The following is a 19,661-nucleotide window of genomic DNA, read 5'->3' on the forward strand; positions in this document are numbered from 1 at the left end:
TTTGTCCTAATTCAACGTGAAAGTTAACAACCAGAGTGATACAAAACCAGTGGTAGGGCACTGCATCAAAAGCTCAGGCAATTTGTTGGTAGAAGTCATCTTACTCAAGGCTCTGTCAGAGGGAAGCTTTTCCAAATAGCTATTTTGGAGATCTTCTAGTGAGGAGCCATGTCTTCCACTCATTTAAACTGAGAGCTGTTTTATTCTCAGGTGATTTTGTTTATCTGAGAACTGGCTTTTTAAGAAGTTACTTCTCCTATCTAGAGTAAGAGCCTCATTCTACTTCTAATATTTTTATTCTGTCATTGATTAATTTAGCAAATTATCTTCCTGCCTTCATTCCTCTCTGCCCAGGCATCCTTCCTTACTAGCTGATGCTTGTACTTCTCATTAAGTAATACAAGACAAAAACATCTTTAGATGTCCAAAATATAAGTTGACATCTAAAACTAAAAGTGAAATTCCCCCCATTGTATACTTTGCACAATCTAAACATGTCATTTCCAGCATGGGGCACTGTTCAGTTTCACCCATTTCATTCCTGTTCCCTCCGGGCAGCACTGCTCGCTTTGACTGCTTATCAATGAATCTGAGCCAGGTCTGCAGAGGTCTTTCACTCCAGCAAGTTCTGCTGCATTGATTTTTCTGATGAACCCACATTCTATAAATCCTCTTATCTCTTGAAGTTTGTCTTCCTGACAAGCGAAGAAGAACTGTAGTATTAAGGCATCAGTATCTAAGTGAAAAAATTTCAAAGATTCAACCAAATATGTGAAATCAAGGATGCAATCAATCTTATGAGATAATAAGTTTTCTTCTTAATAACCTGAATTTTCTATTCAATGTCCAACACATAATGTTACTATTATTAAATAAAGCTATATACACTTAATTTCCAAAGTAGGCAGTCTTTGAGAAAAGGAGAGGTCCCTCAGCCTTAAACTTTTTTATGATTTATTCTGAAGCTAACAGGCTCTTATCTTCTTTTGAATCTGGCCTGGATAAAAATAAAACTATAAGCAACACTGCTTATATCTTTTATTATTTACTAAATTAACTTCAAAATTAATAACTTCAACAGATATTTTAACACATTTTGAAGGCTGTATATGATCATAATCATCTGGATGTCTGAAATCTATAAAAGTAAGTCTGAGAAGATTCATTATTAAAAAATTAAATTATAAAAACAGTAGAAAATGCCTGAGGGATGTTTGGACTAATTGGAATCCTTCATGCTGCATAATAGAAATAATAATAATAATAATAATAAATGTAAAAGTTCCTCTTCTTATAGAATGTAAATTTTTGATCAATTTTTCTACTTTTTGCTGGTTATGGACAGTCAGACTTCCCACATCACAGAGTAGTGGGCATCTCTGTTCATGGTATGAACAAGAAGGACTCGACTCCTTGTTAGTAAAAGTAAGAGCAAAATTAGAAGAAACAATGAAATTAATTTGTGACACCCATCAGTGAAGTTTTGAGGGGGCGGTGTAGGCAGAGAAAGGATGGTGTCACTGTCAGTGGACTTGAAAGATGTTTGAAGGTATTTGTATTCTTTTCTAATTTCAAAATCATAATCCATGCTTTCTTTAAAGAGCAAAATTTAAATCATCAGAGTCCTTACTTTTCTGCCTTGATTATTCCATAACTGCTCAGGTCCTGGCAATACCAAGCTACTTGGCTACCAGACCCTCGAAGGTGTTGTCAGGTGTTTTCTGCCTCTCTGTGGGGCCCAAACCAATAAATGTTTTCAGAACATACGAAGAAAATTTGTCCAACAGAAAGTGTGTCAAAAGGAGATAATGTGCAAGCAAGACAAGTTAGCTCAATCTCTACCTTGTTGGAGTTTGTGAAAGAAATGGTCTCCATAGTGGTTGATAGGATATCCTGAAATGAAAAAGTCTCTGCTTTTAAGTCATTCTACTTGGAACAAACAGTTCATCAGGGAGAGAAAGATCCTTTGTTCTAGGATCTAGGATATGCACTTAAGACAATTGGATTCTTTAGGAGGAGGTGCTAAATCCTCAAGATACTCTATGGCCCAGCAATTAGGACATCATTCAGCTCTTCATCACATCTTTTTCTTTCTCTTGAAGGGAGAAATATAATCAATTTTGGATTGAGGTTTAGACATAAAATCTTGCAAACAAAATAAAAACTTCATGACCTTCATACTTGGTTTTACATTTGCAGTAGATGAAGGATCTCTGCAGCTAAATATGTTACAAATGGCCTCATTGGAGAGTTTATTCTCTTTGATTTTAGCTGTCCACACTGACATACATGTTTTTTAAAGCATAAATATTGAAAGTTCTCATCAACATTATGATCATATCTATGTCTCAGACATTTTTCTACAGAAGGTGCAAGTTGCTCTTCATAAATGGAACAGTAGTGTAAATGCATAATGGCTTTCTGCCATTTCTGCCATTTGGAGCTCCAAATACAATGCCAAGAGCTGATCAGAACTTTACAGTACTGCCAATCGCTATAAAAAAATGGAACAGGCCTTTGTCTGCAGAAGTACCTAAAATTACTGAGCAAAATGGTGTAGCATTTGCGAGTCCCTGGTGGGTGGTGGTAGCAGTGCTGTGTAACGTGCACATGCACGCACACAGAAGCAGCCTGTGATCATGAAGGCACATGATCGTGTGCCAAAGAATGTTTTAATTATACTGGCATCTAATCAAAACTTGAAAGGCTAATAAGAGCCTGTGACACCTCGTTCAGTGTAAAGAAGGGTCTGCATTAAACTTCAGACCTAGACTTATAAGCAGTACATAAACTTTTATGAACTTAGCTTTATGGCTCAAATCTACTTTCAGTCCCTCAATAGTTCTTAATAAAATAAATAAAAGGAAGTTCTCAGGCAAAGAAAAGCTTTGCTAACTTTGTATTTCAATGTTAATATTGCAAAGTAAAATAACAATCATAGACCCTTCAGAGCAAGAATATTATTATTATTAAGCAGCAAAAATGTGGAAATGATCAGTTTAAAGAATGTAGATAAACCTCATCAAATGCCTTTAAGCTCTGGCTTTTTCCCTCAAATATAACTGTGTGAACTGACTTTGTCAAGTTTGTTCCGTTCCTTCCTTTTTTTGCAGATATCTAAAACCAGCATTTAAAATGTTTCTGGCTACAGATGGGAAAAATACCAGTTTTCTGGCTCAGCTGTGACTTCAAAACTTGTGGAAGTTCAAAGTGCTTTGAAGTCAGCATGCCCATTGCTAGGATCTGGACAAAAGATCCAGATCTGAGTGGATGCATCACTGGAACATTTTTCTTTGTTTTTATTTAATTTTAGAGCTAGAGTATTTTTGTATTAATGGACTCACCTATCCCGGGGTCATATAAATTTTACAGAACCTGCTCCAATAGATATAAGTAGAATGAGTCCAATTTGAGCTTATTGTTTAGATATTATCAGTGTAGTATTTATTCTCTGCTGCCTCTGAATGAGGACAACTGTGTGGCTTCTGCAGTAAGGGCTGAACCACACTGTGAGAATGTCTTGAAATCACTTTGACAGATGGCAAAGGCAGGTGAAGAATTTAGCCTGTGGGAGTCCGTAGAGCAAGAGCAGTTGCTTCATGGCTGGAGCAGTTGCCTGTTTCATCAGGGAACAAGGTATCCAAACTCCTGCAGCAGCACTGCACAGTAGCTGAAGTCACTAATAGTATATACAAAGGACAAATATGGCTCAGAATTGCTGCCAAGACTCTTAACTCCTGTACAGGCACTGCAGGGAGATCCGCAGTGCTAAGTGCTCTTCACACCACAGGGCCCAGAGCCAACTGTAAGCTCCTAGACCAGACTTGTCTGACTGGTGACTCCCTCTTATGCAACAGCCTTGTGGTTCTAGGACGAGCCTTCTGCCAGGCAGCAGGAAGGACTGCATTCAAATGTGGATTGTCGCAACAAATACACCGGCGGAGCTTCCACCCAGGAACTTGGAGTAACTGATCTGAATTATTCGATGTTCCAAATGAGCTGGCTCCCATGCTTGCAGACCCAGATCACCTAGCATTTGTTATTTAAGGGAGAAGGGGGAGGGGGGTGAGAAAGAAAATTCCAATAAGTAGGTTAAACAGGATGATTTATAACACTTAATGCCTAAAGCAAATACCACACTATTTTAGAATCTGTTTTCCTCTGATGTGGCAATTGCCAGGACAACTCTCGTCCACTTTGAGACACCACTTAAGCAGCAGCCCTCAATTGATAAAATCTATTGGGTAACATGACCCAATTTGAACAGCTGCTAAGTTGCTTATCTACTTTTTGTAGCTCTTCCAAACTTTGCTACCATTCTTTGCAACTTCTCATTGCTCTTCTTTCCTTGACAGCTGCTATCTTTACCCGTGGCATGTTGGTGAGTGGTTCCTGCTACAGCAGCTCAGAGCACTGAAAATAACACACATAATTAACATACATGTTTATGTGTGTTAGCTGAAACAGCTTTTCCTCCTTTGCAGCATAAAGAAAATTGTTGCATTTTAGTTGTCTATGCTGCTTTAGAGGAGAGATTGACTTTTTAATTTTTTTTTAGGCTTTAACCATCAGTCTTACAGCAGACTTGGCAAGTAGAATACCTGTCTTGGGGCTGTCCCTTGTCATCACTCTTCCTCTTCTGCCCCCTGTACACTGAGAACATGGCAATAGTTCTACTCTCTCTTTTCCAGTTGCTTCTGAGTCATGTCTTCCCTCAAAGCAATCTTTCTCAACATTTTGGGCTGTCAATCTTCATGCAGCCCCGAGTCTGTTCTTCTGCCCATGAGAAATCAAGCCACTGCCAGCAGTGAGGTAGGTAGCAAATCTCTGGCTAAGATAAACATACCCAGCCAGGTATTTCAGCCCACTCATGTTCCCTTGTCACTCCCCACATTAGAGGAATAAAACTTGTACATACTTCTTCCACCCATTACATCTTTGGAGCCTTTTATAACTTCCTAGTTGTAACCTTAAACTTGAGAAGCACTTCTTTAAAAATTACATGCAATAAATGATGAAGGACCCTCCTTCCATCCCTCAAGAGCTAGTATTTGACCTTTCATTTACCATACTATATTTTTAGTGGTATAATTTCAGATACAATTATCTACACTCAGGTTCCTAAATCATGCATGAAATGCTTTTTCAGTGCCACATTAACAACTAGCTGCTCAGCTTGCTGGAATTAGAAACCAGATATGTTGTTCTATTTACAATAAAAACTCAGACTGTGGTTTTGGTGTAGATTGCTATAATAAAGACGAAAGGTCCCTTTGGTGTTCTTTAATTTATGACACACTGTAAAATGTCCAGGCACATTTTGCCTAGTAGCAGAAGGAGAAAAAATAGTAACTCTTGGCTGGAGATTAAAAAAGTCTCACACACCATTAATGTATTTTGAGATCCTGCACATTTGGGAGAAAATCAGCTACTTATCTGCTTCTGGGATCGTACTCATTTGTAACCACAGTGCAGGCTCTGTGGCTTTCAAGATTTTTTTTTTGTTAGTCTGCCTAAATAAAATCATTCACATCAGATGAATGTCAGTACAGTGCCATTAAGATCACATTAAAGAGATCTTTAGGCTAACATTTTTGGCCTTGCAGGATAAATTGCATCCTGTTCTGATTTTTTTGGGCTCTTAGTGTCTCAAAGCCTGCTTTTTATGCACTAGAAACTAAAAATAGTCAAGTGCTGTGAATTACAGCTATATTGTGCTCTTTACCCTGCCCATGAAAAATCTTGTCATCGTTCTGCTGAGTATTTCCTGGGGAGCTGCATAACCAACTATGACCTATAGCTTTCTATAGCTTGTCATCAAACTGTTCAATCTCTGCTTCTCAGTCAGGAACCCTCAAAATGGCTACTTCACTCCAGAGCTTGTAGTAAAAGTACATCATCTGATTAACTTCAATCAACTGCATCAGTAAACAGAAACATTACTAATGGATCACAGAATGATGCAAAGATCTCATATCATCTCTCCTTGCACTGACAGAACAGGATTCCTCATTGTAGAAAAGCTTCATCTGTCTGACTAGGGTGATTTCCTCCTATTTTTGCAGGAACCCAGCAGGCCTGTAAAAGCTCTCCCTGTGGGAAGGATTTCCCTTCATTTGTCCTATATTTTTCTCCTCTTCATTTCTTCCTTCTAGTCTCTATATAGTTATCTCAAGAAACTTCTTTCCAGAGGGGCACACAATGATTTATTTCTTGATGGTCACCCTTAGTTAATTTGAACAGTATGTATTCAGGGTGTGGTATTTCCATACACCATGCTATAAATAATTTGTATGAAGAGAAAAGTAAAAAGAAATAGAATGATCCAGCAGAAATGGCAGGTGACCTGCTATTATTTTTTTCTTGACAAGATAATTCTTCAATAAAAACCTCCCCTTGTAACACAAGCCCATTGTTTTTATTGTGTTTTGAAATCCTTTTCTTTCAACAAGCTGGGTTTTTAGAGGGTTGGGGTTTTTAGGAGTTTGGGGTTTTTGGTTTTGTTTTTTTTAGTTAGTTTTTATTTCCTCAAACTGTATGTAGTCCATTATTACATCAGCACTGGACTAAGAGACATTAGTTGAATTGATCATGTTATTAGAGGCATACGTATATGGGAAAATCTCTTGCCTCCTTCTTTATAGGAGGTAATTCCTTATGCATGCCAGATTTATATTGGTTTGATTTTGCTAAACATTATGTTGAAAACTCATGTCAAATGCCTGTCCAATGTCTCTTTCTCCACCACTAAGAATTCCTTGTTTTCTTCGTACTTTGGAAGAGTTGACAGTCTGCATTTCCCAAAAAATTGAGATAAAAAGACAGATCTGTTCTGACTGAAGAGGATGCAACAGGGAGCTGCTAAATAAAACTGTGGAAGAAAGATCAAAATATTAAGGAAGCTTGGGAAGTAATAGGACATCCAGTGATGGTCCCTTGGGGGTTGGTCAGAGGTGCCATTGTGTCGGACACTCAGACCTGGACTGAGCTAGCTGGTACTCTGCAAACAATTAATATGACTTACTGGATTTCTCCCTTCTTTTATTCATGACTCTGCTTGGTCCATGACTGGGGCCTTTCATTCTGTGGGAAAAATATGTGTGCACAGCTCAAGAGGGGATGCTTGCTTGTGTTCTTTTAGGGCTCATAGCTGCCTGCCAAATAGCTTTTTCTCTTTCATTTCATGTGTTTCGAAATTCATAAAAAACCTTTGGAAATGACTCACAGAAACATTTCAAAATCCATCCAGAAGAATTGGAAATGGAAGGTGTTTACTCCCTAGCTGACAGCCTTTGTGTGTCGTATCTCAGCCTGCAGCAGGTGTTCTCAGCTATCATCAAGATGCTTTCACAGCAGCTGAACATACATATTCCTTTGCTTAGGATATTCTTTTACCTTATGGAACTTGTCAAATTGCAGCATAAGTTATCTGAGCTTCTTTGCAAAAAACTTCGGGGAAATCCTGTATTTGCCACTTCTAAATATTTCTGACAATTGTTTTTGGAATTCTTTTGGCCTGTGGGAGAAACAAACAAAAAGATAAGTATAGATTTACCCACTCACTTTCTGTCTTATCCTCTATCCTTGTCAGTGTCTGTACCCTGACTATTCTTCCTCACCTGGAGGCCCAGTCACAGTGGATTTAGTTCAGTCTGCAAAATAAAAAAATTACCTTGTTTAAAGTTGACAGGTGAGTTTAGAAGTGGCCTACCTTACTTAGGAACTCTGTGCCTTAGGATAGAGATCACTTTTGCCTGTTCAAGTAGAAAAATACAGAACATATTTGCAAAAATATCTGTACAGTCCATATACACCTAAAATAATTCTGTCAGTCTGTGGCTCTGAATATCACCTCTGGATCTCCTAACATTTTCCCATCCCAGTAGGAATGGTTACTGCCTCTGAAGCTGGAGATGATTGTCATTCATGCAAAACAGAGTAAAGCTCTTATACCTATAGCTTGGAAAACACTGACTGTGAGGTTTTTTCAGCCTTTGTTTTCTGACCTGTGGTAAAACTATTCTGGCATCAAAGAAGGGAAGGTGGGAAATAATGACAATAGACCAAAACCACAGATCTTTCCACATTTTGGTCCTGCCACTAATTGGCAGATGTTTTTCATAAATGATGATATACAATTTGAAGAGGTTGAGGCAATAGAGCAAAAATGTACTTTATTTTCTAAACACCTATGGAAGACTATCTTTTCTATAGGTGGAGAAATCAGCTTTTTGTGTTTCTGTTTTGCCTTCTTTCTATTGTATTTTTCCTCAGCCACTCAGCCTCTCCTCAGCATCTGTGTAATTTTAAAGAATGTAATCCTTGCCCTTCACTGAGAAATTGAAACCTTTGCAATCTACTGACACAGCAATTAGCAATCTACTGACACAGTCTTACTGGTATGCATCTTTTTCTCCTAGCTCAGCGATAATGTCGTCATCTATTTTGCTCCTAACTCAGAGTAATGAAAACTGACTATTTGAAATACTTCACTGTTGGAAATGGAACAGATCTGTTACCAGATGTAATGCTAGATGTAGCTTTATTCTGTGTTTTCCAGAATATCAAAAGCATGACTGAGGTATAAGATCAGGATCAGCCATTTAATTATTCTGGGTATACACAGCTAGCGGTTACACAAATAAATCTTGAAATTCTGAACTCTCAAATTCAATCTCCTATGCACGCTGATAAATGACACACTGGAAGATATTCAAGGGCAGAAACACAGACATCTAGTGCCATTTTAGCTATAGGCTATCCAAAATATCTACATAAGCAATTCTACAACTTTTACAGAAGCAGCTGGTACACCATGGGAGATTGGTGCCTATTCCAGGTATAGGAATGACCATCACATTGGGGAATCTGCATGTTGTTGAGAAGCACTTAAGAGGAAAAAAGTTAATAAATAATTACATTCCTTTTACATTCTGGCATGATCAGCATGTGGATTTGTTTAACATATTAATAGGCAATCAGTTTGATTTACATACCATCTCACAGACATGGAAATCAGGAAGGCAAAACTGAATTTAGCAATTTCTTTTCTTTCTAATACACCCCCAGGACACAGTCCTTTTGTGCTCAAAACTGGTCAATGCTGTTGCAATAAAACTTTTTAAAACTGGAAAGACTTAATTGTATCATCCCAGCATCTGGAATGCAGAAGCAACATATATTTTTATGTTCAAGAAACTGCCAATCTCCTCTCACTAAGGAAAATACAGAACTTATGTCCAAATGTGACCCCGTGACAGCATGTCTGTTCTGGCCTCTGGTGCTCAGCCTTCAATATAAACTCATTCTATCAATTATCCAACACATTCAGTTAAGTTGCATCCTGCCTGTAAGTATTCTGTGAGCAGAAGTCCTTGGGAATCATCCATTTGTCACTGCCAGTGGCATCTTGCCTGTTGCCCTCTCTGTGACAGGGGATCTGAAAGTCGACCAGAAGGCTTTTGCAGTGACAGGGATGCCGGCTGTCTGCCAGTACCAGTGGGTGTTACAGCAATCAGTGCAGGCTGCCTTAGGCAGTCATGAAAGCCAGATACTGCGATCCCAGCACTTGAGCCCCGCTGGAACTGCTGGCATTCAGCTTAGTTTTCTATGCTTACTCTTTTTCTTCAGATCTCAGGCCTGGTGAGGAGGAAGAACGTTTTTTAAGAGCTATTTTAAAGCTGACTGTGATCCCTTAAGAATATGTCTTGCATGTTTCTGGGTAGCATCAACTAGCTAGGACAGTGCTGGATATTTTTCATAGATGATGCATCCACTTCTCCAATAAAAGCTCTGCCATAACTGTTCCACTCTTATCTCCTATTTCTCATTCTGAAGAGACTTTCTGTTTGCAGATGAGGTAATTGGCTAAAGACAAGCTTGTTGACCAGGCCAAAACTTCTGTGGACGATTCTTCACAGTTTTACAAACTAACTGATCTATGACTCAAAATATTCCGAGAACTATGTGAAAAGACTCACCTGGGACATGTGCAGAATGCAAACTCTCATATAAGCTGTTGCAAGTGATTAAATCATTCAGACTATCTATCCAAGAGGAGACTTTAGTCTATATAAAGCTAAAATATGAGCAGAGAGGTTTCAAAGAGTGTACTGAGAATCTCTGCTGTGAAGCGAATAAGGCCAAGAACTGTCTTTTACCGAGGTCTGGGCTGATAGGAGAGGGAATCAGGCAGTTTTAGATAGATAGATAGATAGATAGATAGATAGATAGATAGATAGATAGATAGATAGATAGATAGATAGATAGATGATAGATAGATAGATAGATGATAGATAGGTAGATAGATTCATACATACATGCAAACATACAAACACAAATACATAGATATGTAGGAACCAAATTACCACTGAAATCACCTTGGTAGAATAGTTGCAGTAAGAAAAAACAACAACAAAATTTGTATGTTATAGAGTTCTAATCTTTAGAAAATCGTCCTATCACTTCTTCCAATAAATCTGTTCTTTTATAGATTTCCTCCTGGCCAAATGACTCTATTGTCAATAAAAGAGGTATTTTATTTTTAAAACACATGCAATTTACTTGATGCTTTAAATTGCCTTTGAAAAAGTTAGGCTTCAAAGAAGCACATTACAATTATCCCACACCCATGAGGTGAATAATAACTTCACTTTCTCTGAAAAGTAGTGGTACAGCATTTTTCTTTGGCTTTTTGCCAAATGCAGAGGCATTCATTAAGGTTTTACTGCATTTTTCTTTATAAACACTGTCTGATTTACCTGAAATATCAACTGATCTTTTCCAAAAAGGTCATTTACTTGAGGGTTTTTTTTCTGTACAACATACTTTGCTTGGAGATGGCTGTCATTTGAAGTCATAGAGACACTGACCACTTGTGCCAGACTCTAAACATTGCAGAACATTGTAAATATGTTCTGACATCTGGTTCCCAACAGATGCCAGGTATGGTCAGGTCTTCAGACTCCTTTTTTGTATTTAGTGCAATTATAGCGTAGCATTTTGCTTTATACTTCCCTCTGTGTTTATCATTATTCACTACGTTTAATTGGATTCTACTCTATGCTTAGAGCCACTGAATTACATCGAGGAAAAAAAGAATATACACAATGTCACATTAGACAAAGTGTTAGCATGATTTCATTTAGTTTCATAGTCTTCTTTTAGGTACCAAAAAGGGAACTAGACTGTATGGTCACTTCCTCTGCTTACTGCAGAGGGTACTTTGTCCACAAACAGGAAAAATGGAGGTTTAGTGTATAACTTGATCCTTGTGGGTCCCTTCCAAGTTGAGATAGTCTATGGTTCTATGATTCCCTGCATCCAAATAATTTTCAGTCCCAGGGCAAAATAAAATGTAAAGTAATAAATATAAATGTAAACTAGTTTGGGGTCCCATTACCTGTATTGCATTTTTTGCTATACATTTCCTGTTTTTTCTGTCTTTATAAATATGCCAAAATAGCATCAAAGAAATGTAACTTCTTTGATGTACTCAAAGAAGAGCTCCAGTCCATTCTTCCCTGACGCAGTCAGGCACAGTCATAGAAGCTGCTAGAGATGGACCTTTCTGATTTGAGCATAGAGAATGAGTGGGCTCCCATGGAAAAGGTTACTTTTTCCTCTTTGTGTTTTCTTTTATTGCCTTTGCAGTGGCAGATTTTGTTCCAAAGTTATCCATTCACTTCCTCCCATAAGTATGGCTAGATCTTGATGGAAATGGAGGACCTGCACTCTTGGTTGCTCAGTTGTGAAGCACTGAGTCATGTAATGGGGCTGGCCCAAAGCAGGGGAGATCACCCCAGTGATAAAATGTAACTCCTCACTAGATTCCCTGCTTAAATATGCGTCCCTTTCACTTAATTAGAGTTAAGAAAAAAAGTCTTCTATTTATGCAGACCTCAGCATATGAGACTACTTTACTGAGCACTTAAAACTTCTTTTGATTTACAGATTCATGGATGAATCAGAACGATCTGTGCCAGCTAGTCTGCATGACCATTATTTAGTTCTGTCTTGACTCACACAACTGAAAAAGTTCAACAGAAACAACAGCAGAGTGCAAGAGTGTGGAGTCAGCACCAGCCTAATTTTAGAATCTGCTTGTGAGCCTGATGTCAGTACTTCAATTATTATTATCAGCAAAGATCTCAACCTACAGTCAAGTGAAGTCTGGAGAGTGATTCAGACACTGGAGTCTGGTCTCATGTAAACAGAAATGCTCTCTGATATCAGCTGAGCAGGACTTCCAGGTCACCAGCACTAGATCTCTTGGTGGTAAAAGGAATATGGCCATATCATCCCACGCATGAAGTTATCAAGCACCACTGCATTTTTCTGATAGTTAGAACAAATTTTCTAATTAGTGGCCTAACTGTGGCTGGGCAATGATCATGTATCCTCCAAAGCAGGGGAATCTAGATCTCACAGTGATGGAACAACAAGACCTAAGGGCCTTCTCCTCACACCATGCAGTCCCATAATCCCAGATCAGTTCTGTTTCGGCTACTACTGATGTTTCAGGCTCTTACCTAGCATTTGTTCTGGATGAGTCCCTGCTGTAGAATTATTGCCTGGCCCTGCACGGAGCAAGCATACAATCTTCATCAAAACAGTGGAAAACCACACTGTTGACTTGTATTTACTTTCACCTCATTGCTTCATCCTTTGAACCTTCTTTGTGCTGGCTGGTGACCATAATGACCATGTATGTCACTTTATGCTGTAGATAATGTTTGCACAATTATATAACTTGTGTAACATTATGATCATCCTCACATCTATGCTGCTTTTCTGACAGCTCCAGATAGTTAGATTTACTTCTGTGTAAAATCAAATTACTGACTTTTTTTGGAAAACACTTGTGAATACCATGCTTTTTTGCTTGTTTTGGGGTTTTTAATTTTGTTGTGGAAGTCCCATTCCAGAAATCAACCTGACAACTTTTTCTAAACCCAGCTATTTGTAAACCCTAGAAAAGTTTTCTGTCTTAATTTATTCTTGAAAATCTGAAGCTCTGTAAATTTTTTCCTTAGTGTTTTAACTAATGACTTTCTTGTGAGGAAAAAACCCACAGAGCACATCCAGCACTTTTCATGTTGCAGAAGATAAATATATCTTCCAAACATAATAACTCTTTTACTATTTTAGTATCTCTAAAGCAGGAATAAAGTGGAAATTTTGAATCAATCTTTTCAGTTACAGCTGAAGATGGCCAGCTGTCAAAATGGACACTAAAATAAAGGGAACATGACCAAGACTGTTCTGAAACATTCTTTAAATGTGCATTTTTGCAGTTATTCTGTTTCATTCTCTTTGTGTTTTCATACCTTGAAATATTATACAGGTTGTTATATTCTTAAAGAAGATATTTGAAGAATGGTTCACAGTCCATTTGTTGTTATTCTGTACAGAGATGTGATGAAATCTATGTACTCTGCACTGCAGGTATAATGTAAAGCAGATGGTTTTTCCTCAAGCAATGAGTACATTAAAATCAAAACTATAATACAATGTATATAGTGCTTCTAGATTAAAGCTCTTGCATGCCAGATTTGTAGCTTTGATTCTTCCTGATTTTAGCGCTTAGTAGGATTTATCCCAGTGATTCTGCCCTTGGGCCAAAGTGAATCAGCTTTTATCTAGGATGATCATATATTGGCTAAGCCTTGTAGCTTTTATTTTAATAAACACGTAACTTTAACCTACCATTACATGTACATAAAACATTACAATTCAAGCTTGCACACAACACTATGGAAAACCAGACTCCATTAGAGTTCAAAATGTGGTTCATTTGCAGCAAGAATAGTTCTAATTTGTGTTCTTTTAGTTTTTCTGATTGCCTTTTAGTCAGCTTTCTTATAATCAAATTCATGCTTGCCCAAGGTTAAGCTTATTGTGGGCACAATAAAAAAGCATCTTCGGCATCTTAACCTTGGAGCTTTACCCCACTCCCCCTTGGTCATCAGGGCACATGGTGTGACACAGACAAAAGCAAAAGGGCAAGCTGAAGTCTGCTCTAGAGCACTCTGATTTTCTCAGCACATGGGAAAATCTTGCAGGATCATATTCAGACTGAAGTTGGAGGGCAGAGGGTCATATTCAGTCCTTTCCACAAGTGATGTTTTTCAGTAATTCTTTGAAAGCATCCTGAAATCTGTGGGAATACAGGCTTGTTTTGTTTGGGAAGATATCTACAGAAACTGAAGCTAGAAGAGAATGATTATCAGACATGCAGTCCAAAAATTTAACTGATTAGTTCCAGAACAATTAGAAAATAATTCCCTCCCCCTCCAAACTGATTTTAATATATATATATTTTTATCTAGACTACTCAAATAGTCAGGCTGAGTCTGACCTGCACTCTCTCTGTGGCATATGCATTAGTTTCACAGATTTAACTCATTAGCTCAGCTGTTCCCTGAGCAGTCCCACAAAGAAGCTCTCAGTAGGAAGAATAACATCTACATGGTTCTGGGCAATTCAAGATCTGGTGGAAAAATTGTTTCAGTCAGTCAATCCACCATGCTGAAGACTATATTTTACTGATGCAGGAGTCCTGTATCTGTTTGCACAGGGATGTGCATTGCTCCTTCCCTTCAGCCATTCCTATCTTTGCCATCAGCTTTATAGACCTGCTTAGATTCACAACAGAGTCATTTCCAAAACTGAAACATCAGTTCCTCAAGAAGACTACCTCAAAACCTTGTGCAAAACAGATATGCTTTCATTCATACAAACAAATTAGAAGGTGTTTCCCTCCTGCCTTTTTCTCCTGCATGCAAAGCAGAGGCCTATTTATCATTTCCTGTAAGTCTGGCAGCTCTTGACTCAGAACAAAATAATTTACATTAATAAAGAAACAAAGCGGGGTTTTCTCTCTAAATATAGCGTGGAGTTTTTCCTGACTGGTTCAAATTCAGACAGAAGCAGTATAAGGCTGTCACTGAGTGTTAGTACAATTCTTACAAAAGACCAGCCAGAGAAAGCAGAGTTTTCCTACACTTTGCAGTTTTAATGTTAAGATCACGCAGCATGTGACTTAGAGTAAGCACATTTCCTGCACCCTCTGAAGATGCTCAGCAGGTCTGCAGCAGGTTTGTAGCAAGTGTCAACTCGTCAAATAAAAAAAAGTACAAGTATTTGAAGCTATTTGTATATTTTACATGTTAATTTAGCTTGGGTGACTTTAATACTGTTTGTTCCTTCAGACATTCCCACAGCAAGCTCTCCCAACCTGTCCTTCAGGTGAATATTCCCAGGCGTGAGATCTAAATTCACAGTCCCGAATGCTGAATTCCTGATGATGTTTTGAGACAGCCCACAAAGCCCCTGATAAAGAGTGGGAGCTGAACTGGTACATGGCAGTGAATCTGCTGCTTCATTTCACCAGGAATACAGACCAGTAGATCGTTATTCAGGACAATAAAACCTTTGGGTTACTACTGATCTGTCCTGCCTCCAGCCAGCAACAAAAAGACGAAAGATGCTGTCTTGCAGTACTTATCTACTGAAACCTTCCAGCTCTGGATTGAAATATGATTGGTTTTAATCACCACATTGTTCGAACTTGTTTACCCCAACACAATTAATGCGATGAGAATGCATCTGCACAGCAAATTGTTTGATCATTATTTCATTTTAAGTGGGGGATATGAAATTACTGCAGTGCAGGTACTCCCTTTTTTAATTGAAGAGCTTATTGTTCTCCATGAGATTAACTATGACACTCCCATATTTTGTCAATGTTTTCTTCTCCAGTTGGAAAGTGGTGTTTTCTGTGACTGCTAAGAATTCCATTAATCTACATTGGGCATCTAGTTTCAAAAGAATAATAACAGCTAGGGTAAATGACTGATATCTGCCTGCATTAATAAATCCCATGTCTGATGTTATTTTAGCCAAAAGGTATTATCTTTCTAATGTATGCAGTTCACACAGAAATTTCCCCTAAATTTTAAAATTGAAGATAAAATGTGGGATTTTATATTTTGATCTTGTTTGGAGGGGTTTTTTTTTTGTGCCATGTACAGTTTCTTTACAAACAATTCAGAAATATGAATTTTGGACATAATTATCTGCTTATTTAAAAACTATACTGCATAATAAATATTTTTCTACTTTTGAAAATTTCAACAGCTGTTGAAATTAGCTCAGTCATCCCTCCTACATGAGAATAATTTTTGAAAGAAAAAAATCAAAACAGAGATAAATACAAAGTTCTCAATATAAGAAGAAAAAAAAATGGAAAACATGCTTATTATAGAAGTTGAGACTATGATGGTCTGATTGTAAGTGGTAGGTATGCCTTTTCTCATTCAGATTGATATAAATCAAAGGTAATCACTGTGTAAACAAGGATATTCTAGAGAGGAATAAAGTTCAAATTGTATTAACCATTTTTATGTTATACATATATATCTATATATATGTCTATAAATATATCTATATACTCGCTGCTGTCATTTTGCTGAAAAACATTCATGGAGGTTATTTTCATTTTATCCCACCACATGGGCCATGTAATGGTTCTGTGGGTTTTCATTTGGAAATATGCTGTGGTTTAGTGCTGAGCTCACTTACTTTTTGTTTAAATTCCCTTTTCATTTTTTCACTATGTAGTTATACATATATTTGAATTATAGAACAGTTTGGTTATGGTGGCTTCTATACTCAGGGAATACAAGGATAAATAAAGCTCTAAATAAAATAAAACCATATGCCAAGTATGAATGCTTTGAACCTTTGCAACAACTGAGGAAGTGAAATGTGAATTCTTTCCTGTGAAAACATTTGGGGAAAGCATGAAATCTGGGAACTGGCTGGGACCTTCACCCTGTTTGTTTACCAGAGCAAGCACATAATTGCAACAGGGTATGCAATGCACTGTTGTGTGTTACCTATGGGCCCCTTAACAGGGAAGACTTTCAGGAAAGAAGTAATAAAGAAAAAAGAATATAAATCTACAGTTCACACATAAAATCATCATTTTCTTATGGAAACTGAAGTTTTCCCCATGGTTTTGGTGAAGAGCAGCTGTTGTCACTGAGACTGGAAGATCACAGAAAGATCCTGACTGAAGTCCTAGAGAAAAGTGGGAGATGTTTGGGGAATAATCTGAGGCAGACCAGCCACAGGTGTGGTGCCTGGCCAGAGCCAGGAAAGGCCCTAGAGATGGAGACTAAGAGAAAAACCTGGGTTTGGACAAGTGCTCACAGGATGGACTGAGACCTGTCAGGATGAGACCAGACCTGAAGTCAAAAAAGGAAGGGTTGGTTTAGGGGCCAGGTGAAGTGTTGGAGTCAACAAGAGTTGAAACAAAGGAAGATAAACAGACAGAGAAGAAAGACCCATTTTAGAAAGAGCAGGAATTACTCTGTGTGCCAGTTAATGTGTCCCAAGTGTGGCAGATCCAGACCCTGGATTCACACTGGGGGTCTCAAGCAGAATTTGAGTGGTGAATGCAGCACTGAGGCACCAAATATGAGCACACAGCTGCTGCAGAAGTCTGCAGACACATAAACACCAGAGATGCTTTCCTCTTTTGCCACATTTCCCTGGGGCCAGGGTTCACATCTCAGCACATCACCAGAATGGGCCCATTTCTGACAGGGCTGAGCAGCTGGGAGCTGGGGATACAGGCGCTCCTCTTCCTAAATCCCAGACGGGCCCCAGTTAGAGAGGCATTTGCAAAGCACGCTGAATGCACTGGTGACCGACACGTCCCTTTGGACACTGCCACAGCAGAGGGGCCCCTTGGCAGAACTCTCTTGCTCACTGATGGGGCTAAAGCACTTACCCAAGCTGCAGAAAAGCACCTCTGTTTCCCCAGCAGTTATCTTCAGGATCTGGGAACCCAGCCTAGACCTACACTTATCCTTCCTAGTCAGGCCAGCAGGAAAACTGTGTTTCCTGGAAAAGGTGCTGGGAATAAATTTGCATCCAGTTTGTAGGAGTATGTGAGCCCAGCAATTGTAGAAGTGGTGGACTCACCTGGACCAGAGTCACAGAATCACAGAATCACTAGGTTGGAAGTGACCTCCAAGATCATCTGGTCCAACCCAGCCCTAACACCTCAACTAAACCATGGCACTGAGTGCTACATCCAGTATATTTTTTAACACATCCAGAGATGGTAACTCCACCATCACCCCATGGAGACCATTCCAATACTTTATCACCCTTTCAGTAAAAAACTTTTTCCTAATATCCAACCTATATTTCCCTTGGTGCAGCTTAAGACTGTACTCTCATTCTGTCAGTTGCTACCTGGAGAAAGAGACCAACCCTGCCTGACTGCAAACACCTTTCAGGAGCTGTAGAGTGTGATAAGGACAGCCAGTGTGTGGTGTAGATCTGGATGTCTACACCATAGTGGAGACAAGGAGGAAGATGCTCTTGTGAAATAGAGGATGAACCAGCCTGGTAGCATAGCCTGTAAGCACTGCTGCAGGTCATCTTCTCTGCAGTCTGCCAGGGTTCTGCTGGCCCCCATGCACAGCCCAGGCCCTCCCACCCCGGTGCAGGTGCCAGGGTGCTGGAAGACAGATTAACATAAAAAAGGAGGCCTTTAGTAAGTCAGAGCACAGTTGTGTTGGCAGGGGCAGACCTTGGCACGGAAAGCAAGGGTGTGGTTGTGTGCCCTACCTGCTATTGTGTCCCATGCAGGCCAGTTCCTACTGTTATGTATTTTTGCAGTAAAAGCACCAGGTAAATCTGACTGGCACTTTGCACAAGGTTGATTTGTAGCTTCAGCCTTTAAGACTAATTTGCTTTTTTATCTCTTTTATATTGATTTTACTCCCTTCAGTGGCATGGCATAAATGAGAGCATCCTAATATTTATCATACCCCCATATCTTTGTTATACATCAATGCATGGTTACAAGTAACAGAAGGCAATAAAAACGGAATAGTGTGAGAACCATTGTGTGTAGAATCACTGCAATAACTGCTTGATTATGTTATAAAGTACATGCTTTACTTCACCACATATAAACGCAGTCTGTACTTCACCATGTGTTGTGGTCTTTAAAAACCTGTATCCTCAGGCTGATTCCTCCATCTCTGAATCTCTGTACATGTCTTGGATCAGGCTTTTTCCTCATGGCCAGACTTCTCTCCATGTGCCACATGCCTGCAGATGTGGCCTCAGGCATACCTGGGTCCCACAGTCTGGGATCTGCCCCAGCGTGCTTGGGGTTGAACAGTGCCAGGCATAGCCAGGCAAGGTGCCTGGGAGACGTGTCTGTGGTGGGGGGAGGCTGGCACCTGGGCACCACTCAGCCCCTGCTCACTGTCATGACTGTCTTGGAGGTAGTATTTTTCCACTAGAAAAATATTTCTCTGATTCTTTTCAGCTCACATTTTGGACCGTACAAAATGGAAGATCTTCTCTTTGACAAGCACTTTAATAAGTAAGTTATTTATTTACCTGTACTTCTATCAGCCTTTCTGTCCTGAGATAAAAGTGAACAGAAAAAGAATTTTTTTATCCCTTTTAAAACCTGTTAATTATGTTCAAGCTACTTTTCTCCTGATAGTGATTACAAGTGGGAGGTAAAAAGGATGAAAAAGACACTGAGATGGACTTAAACAGTAGTTTGCCATTTTATTCGTAAAAGGGAGAAAACACAGAAATCTCTGTGAAACTTTCTTGAA

This window comes from Parus major, chromosome 2 (genome assembly GCF_001522545.3).
Source record: "Parus major isolate Abel chromosome 2, Parus_major1.1, whole genome shotgun sequence".
NCBI lineage: Eukaryota > Metazoa > Chordata > Aves > Passeriformes > Paridae > Parus > Parus major.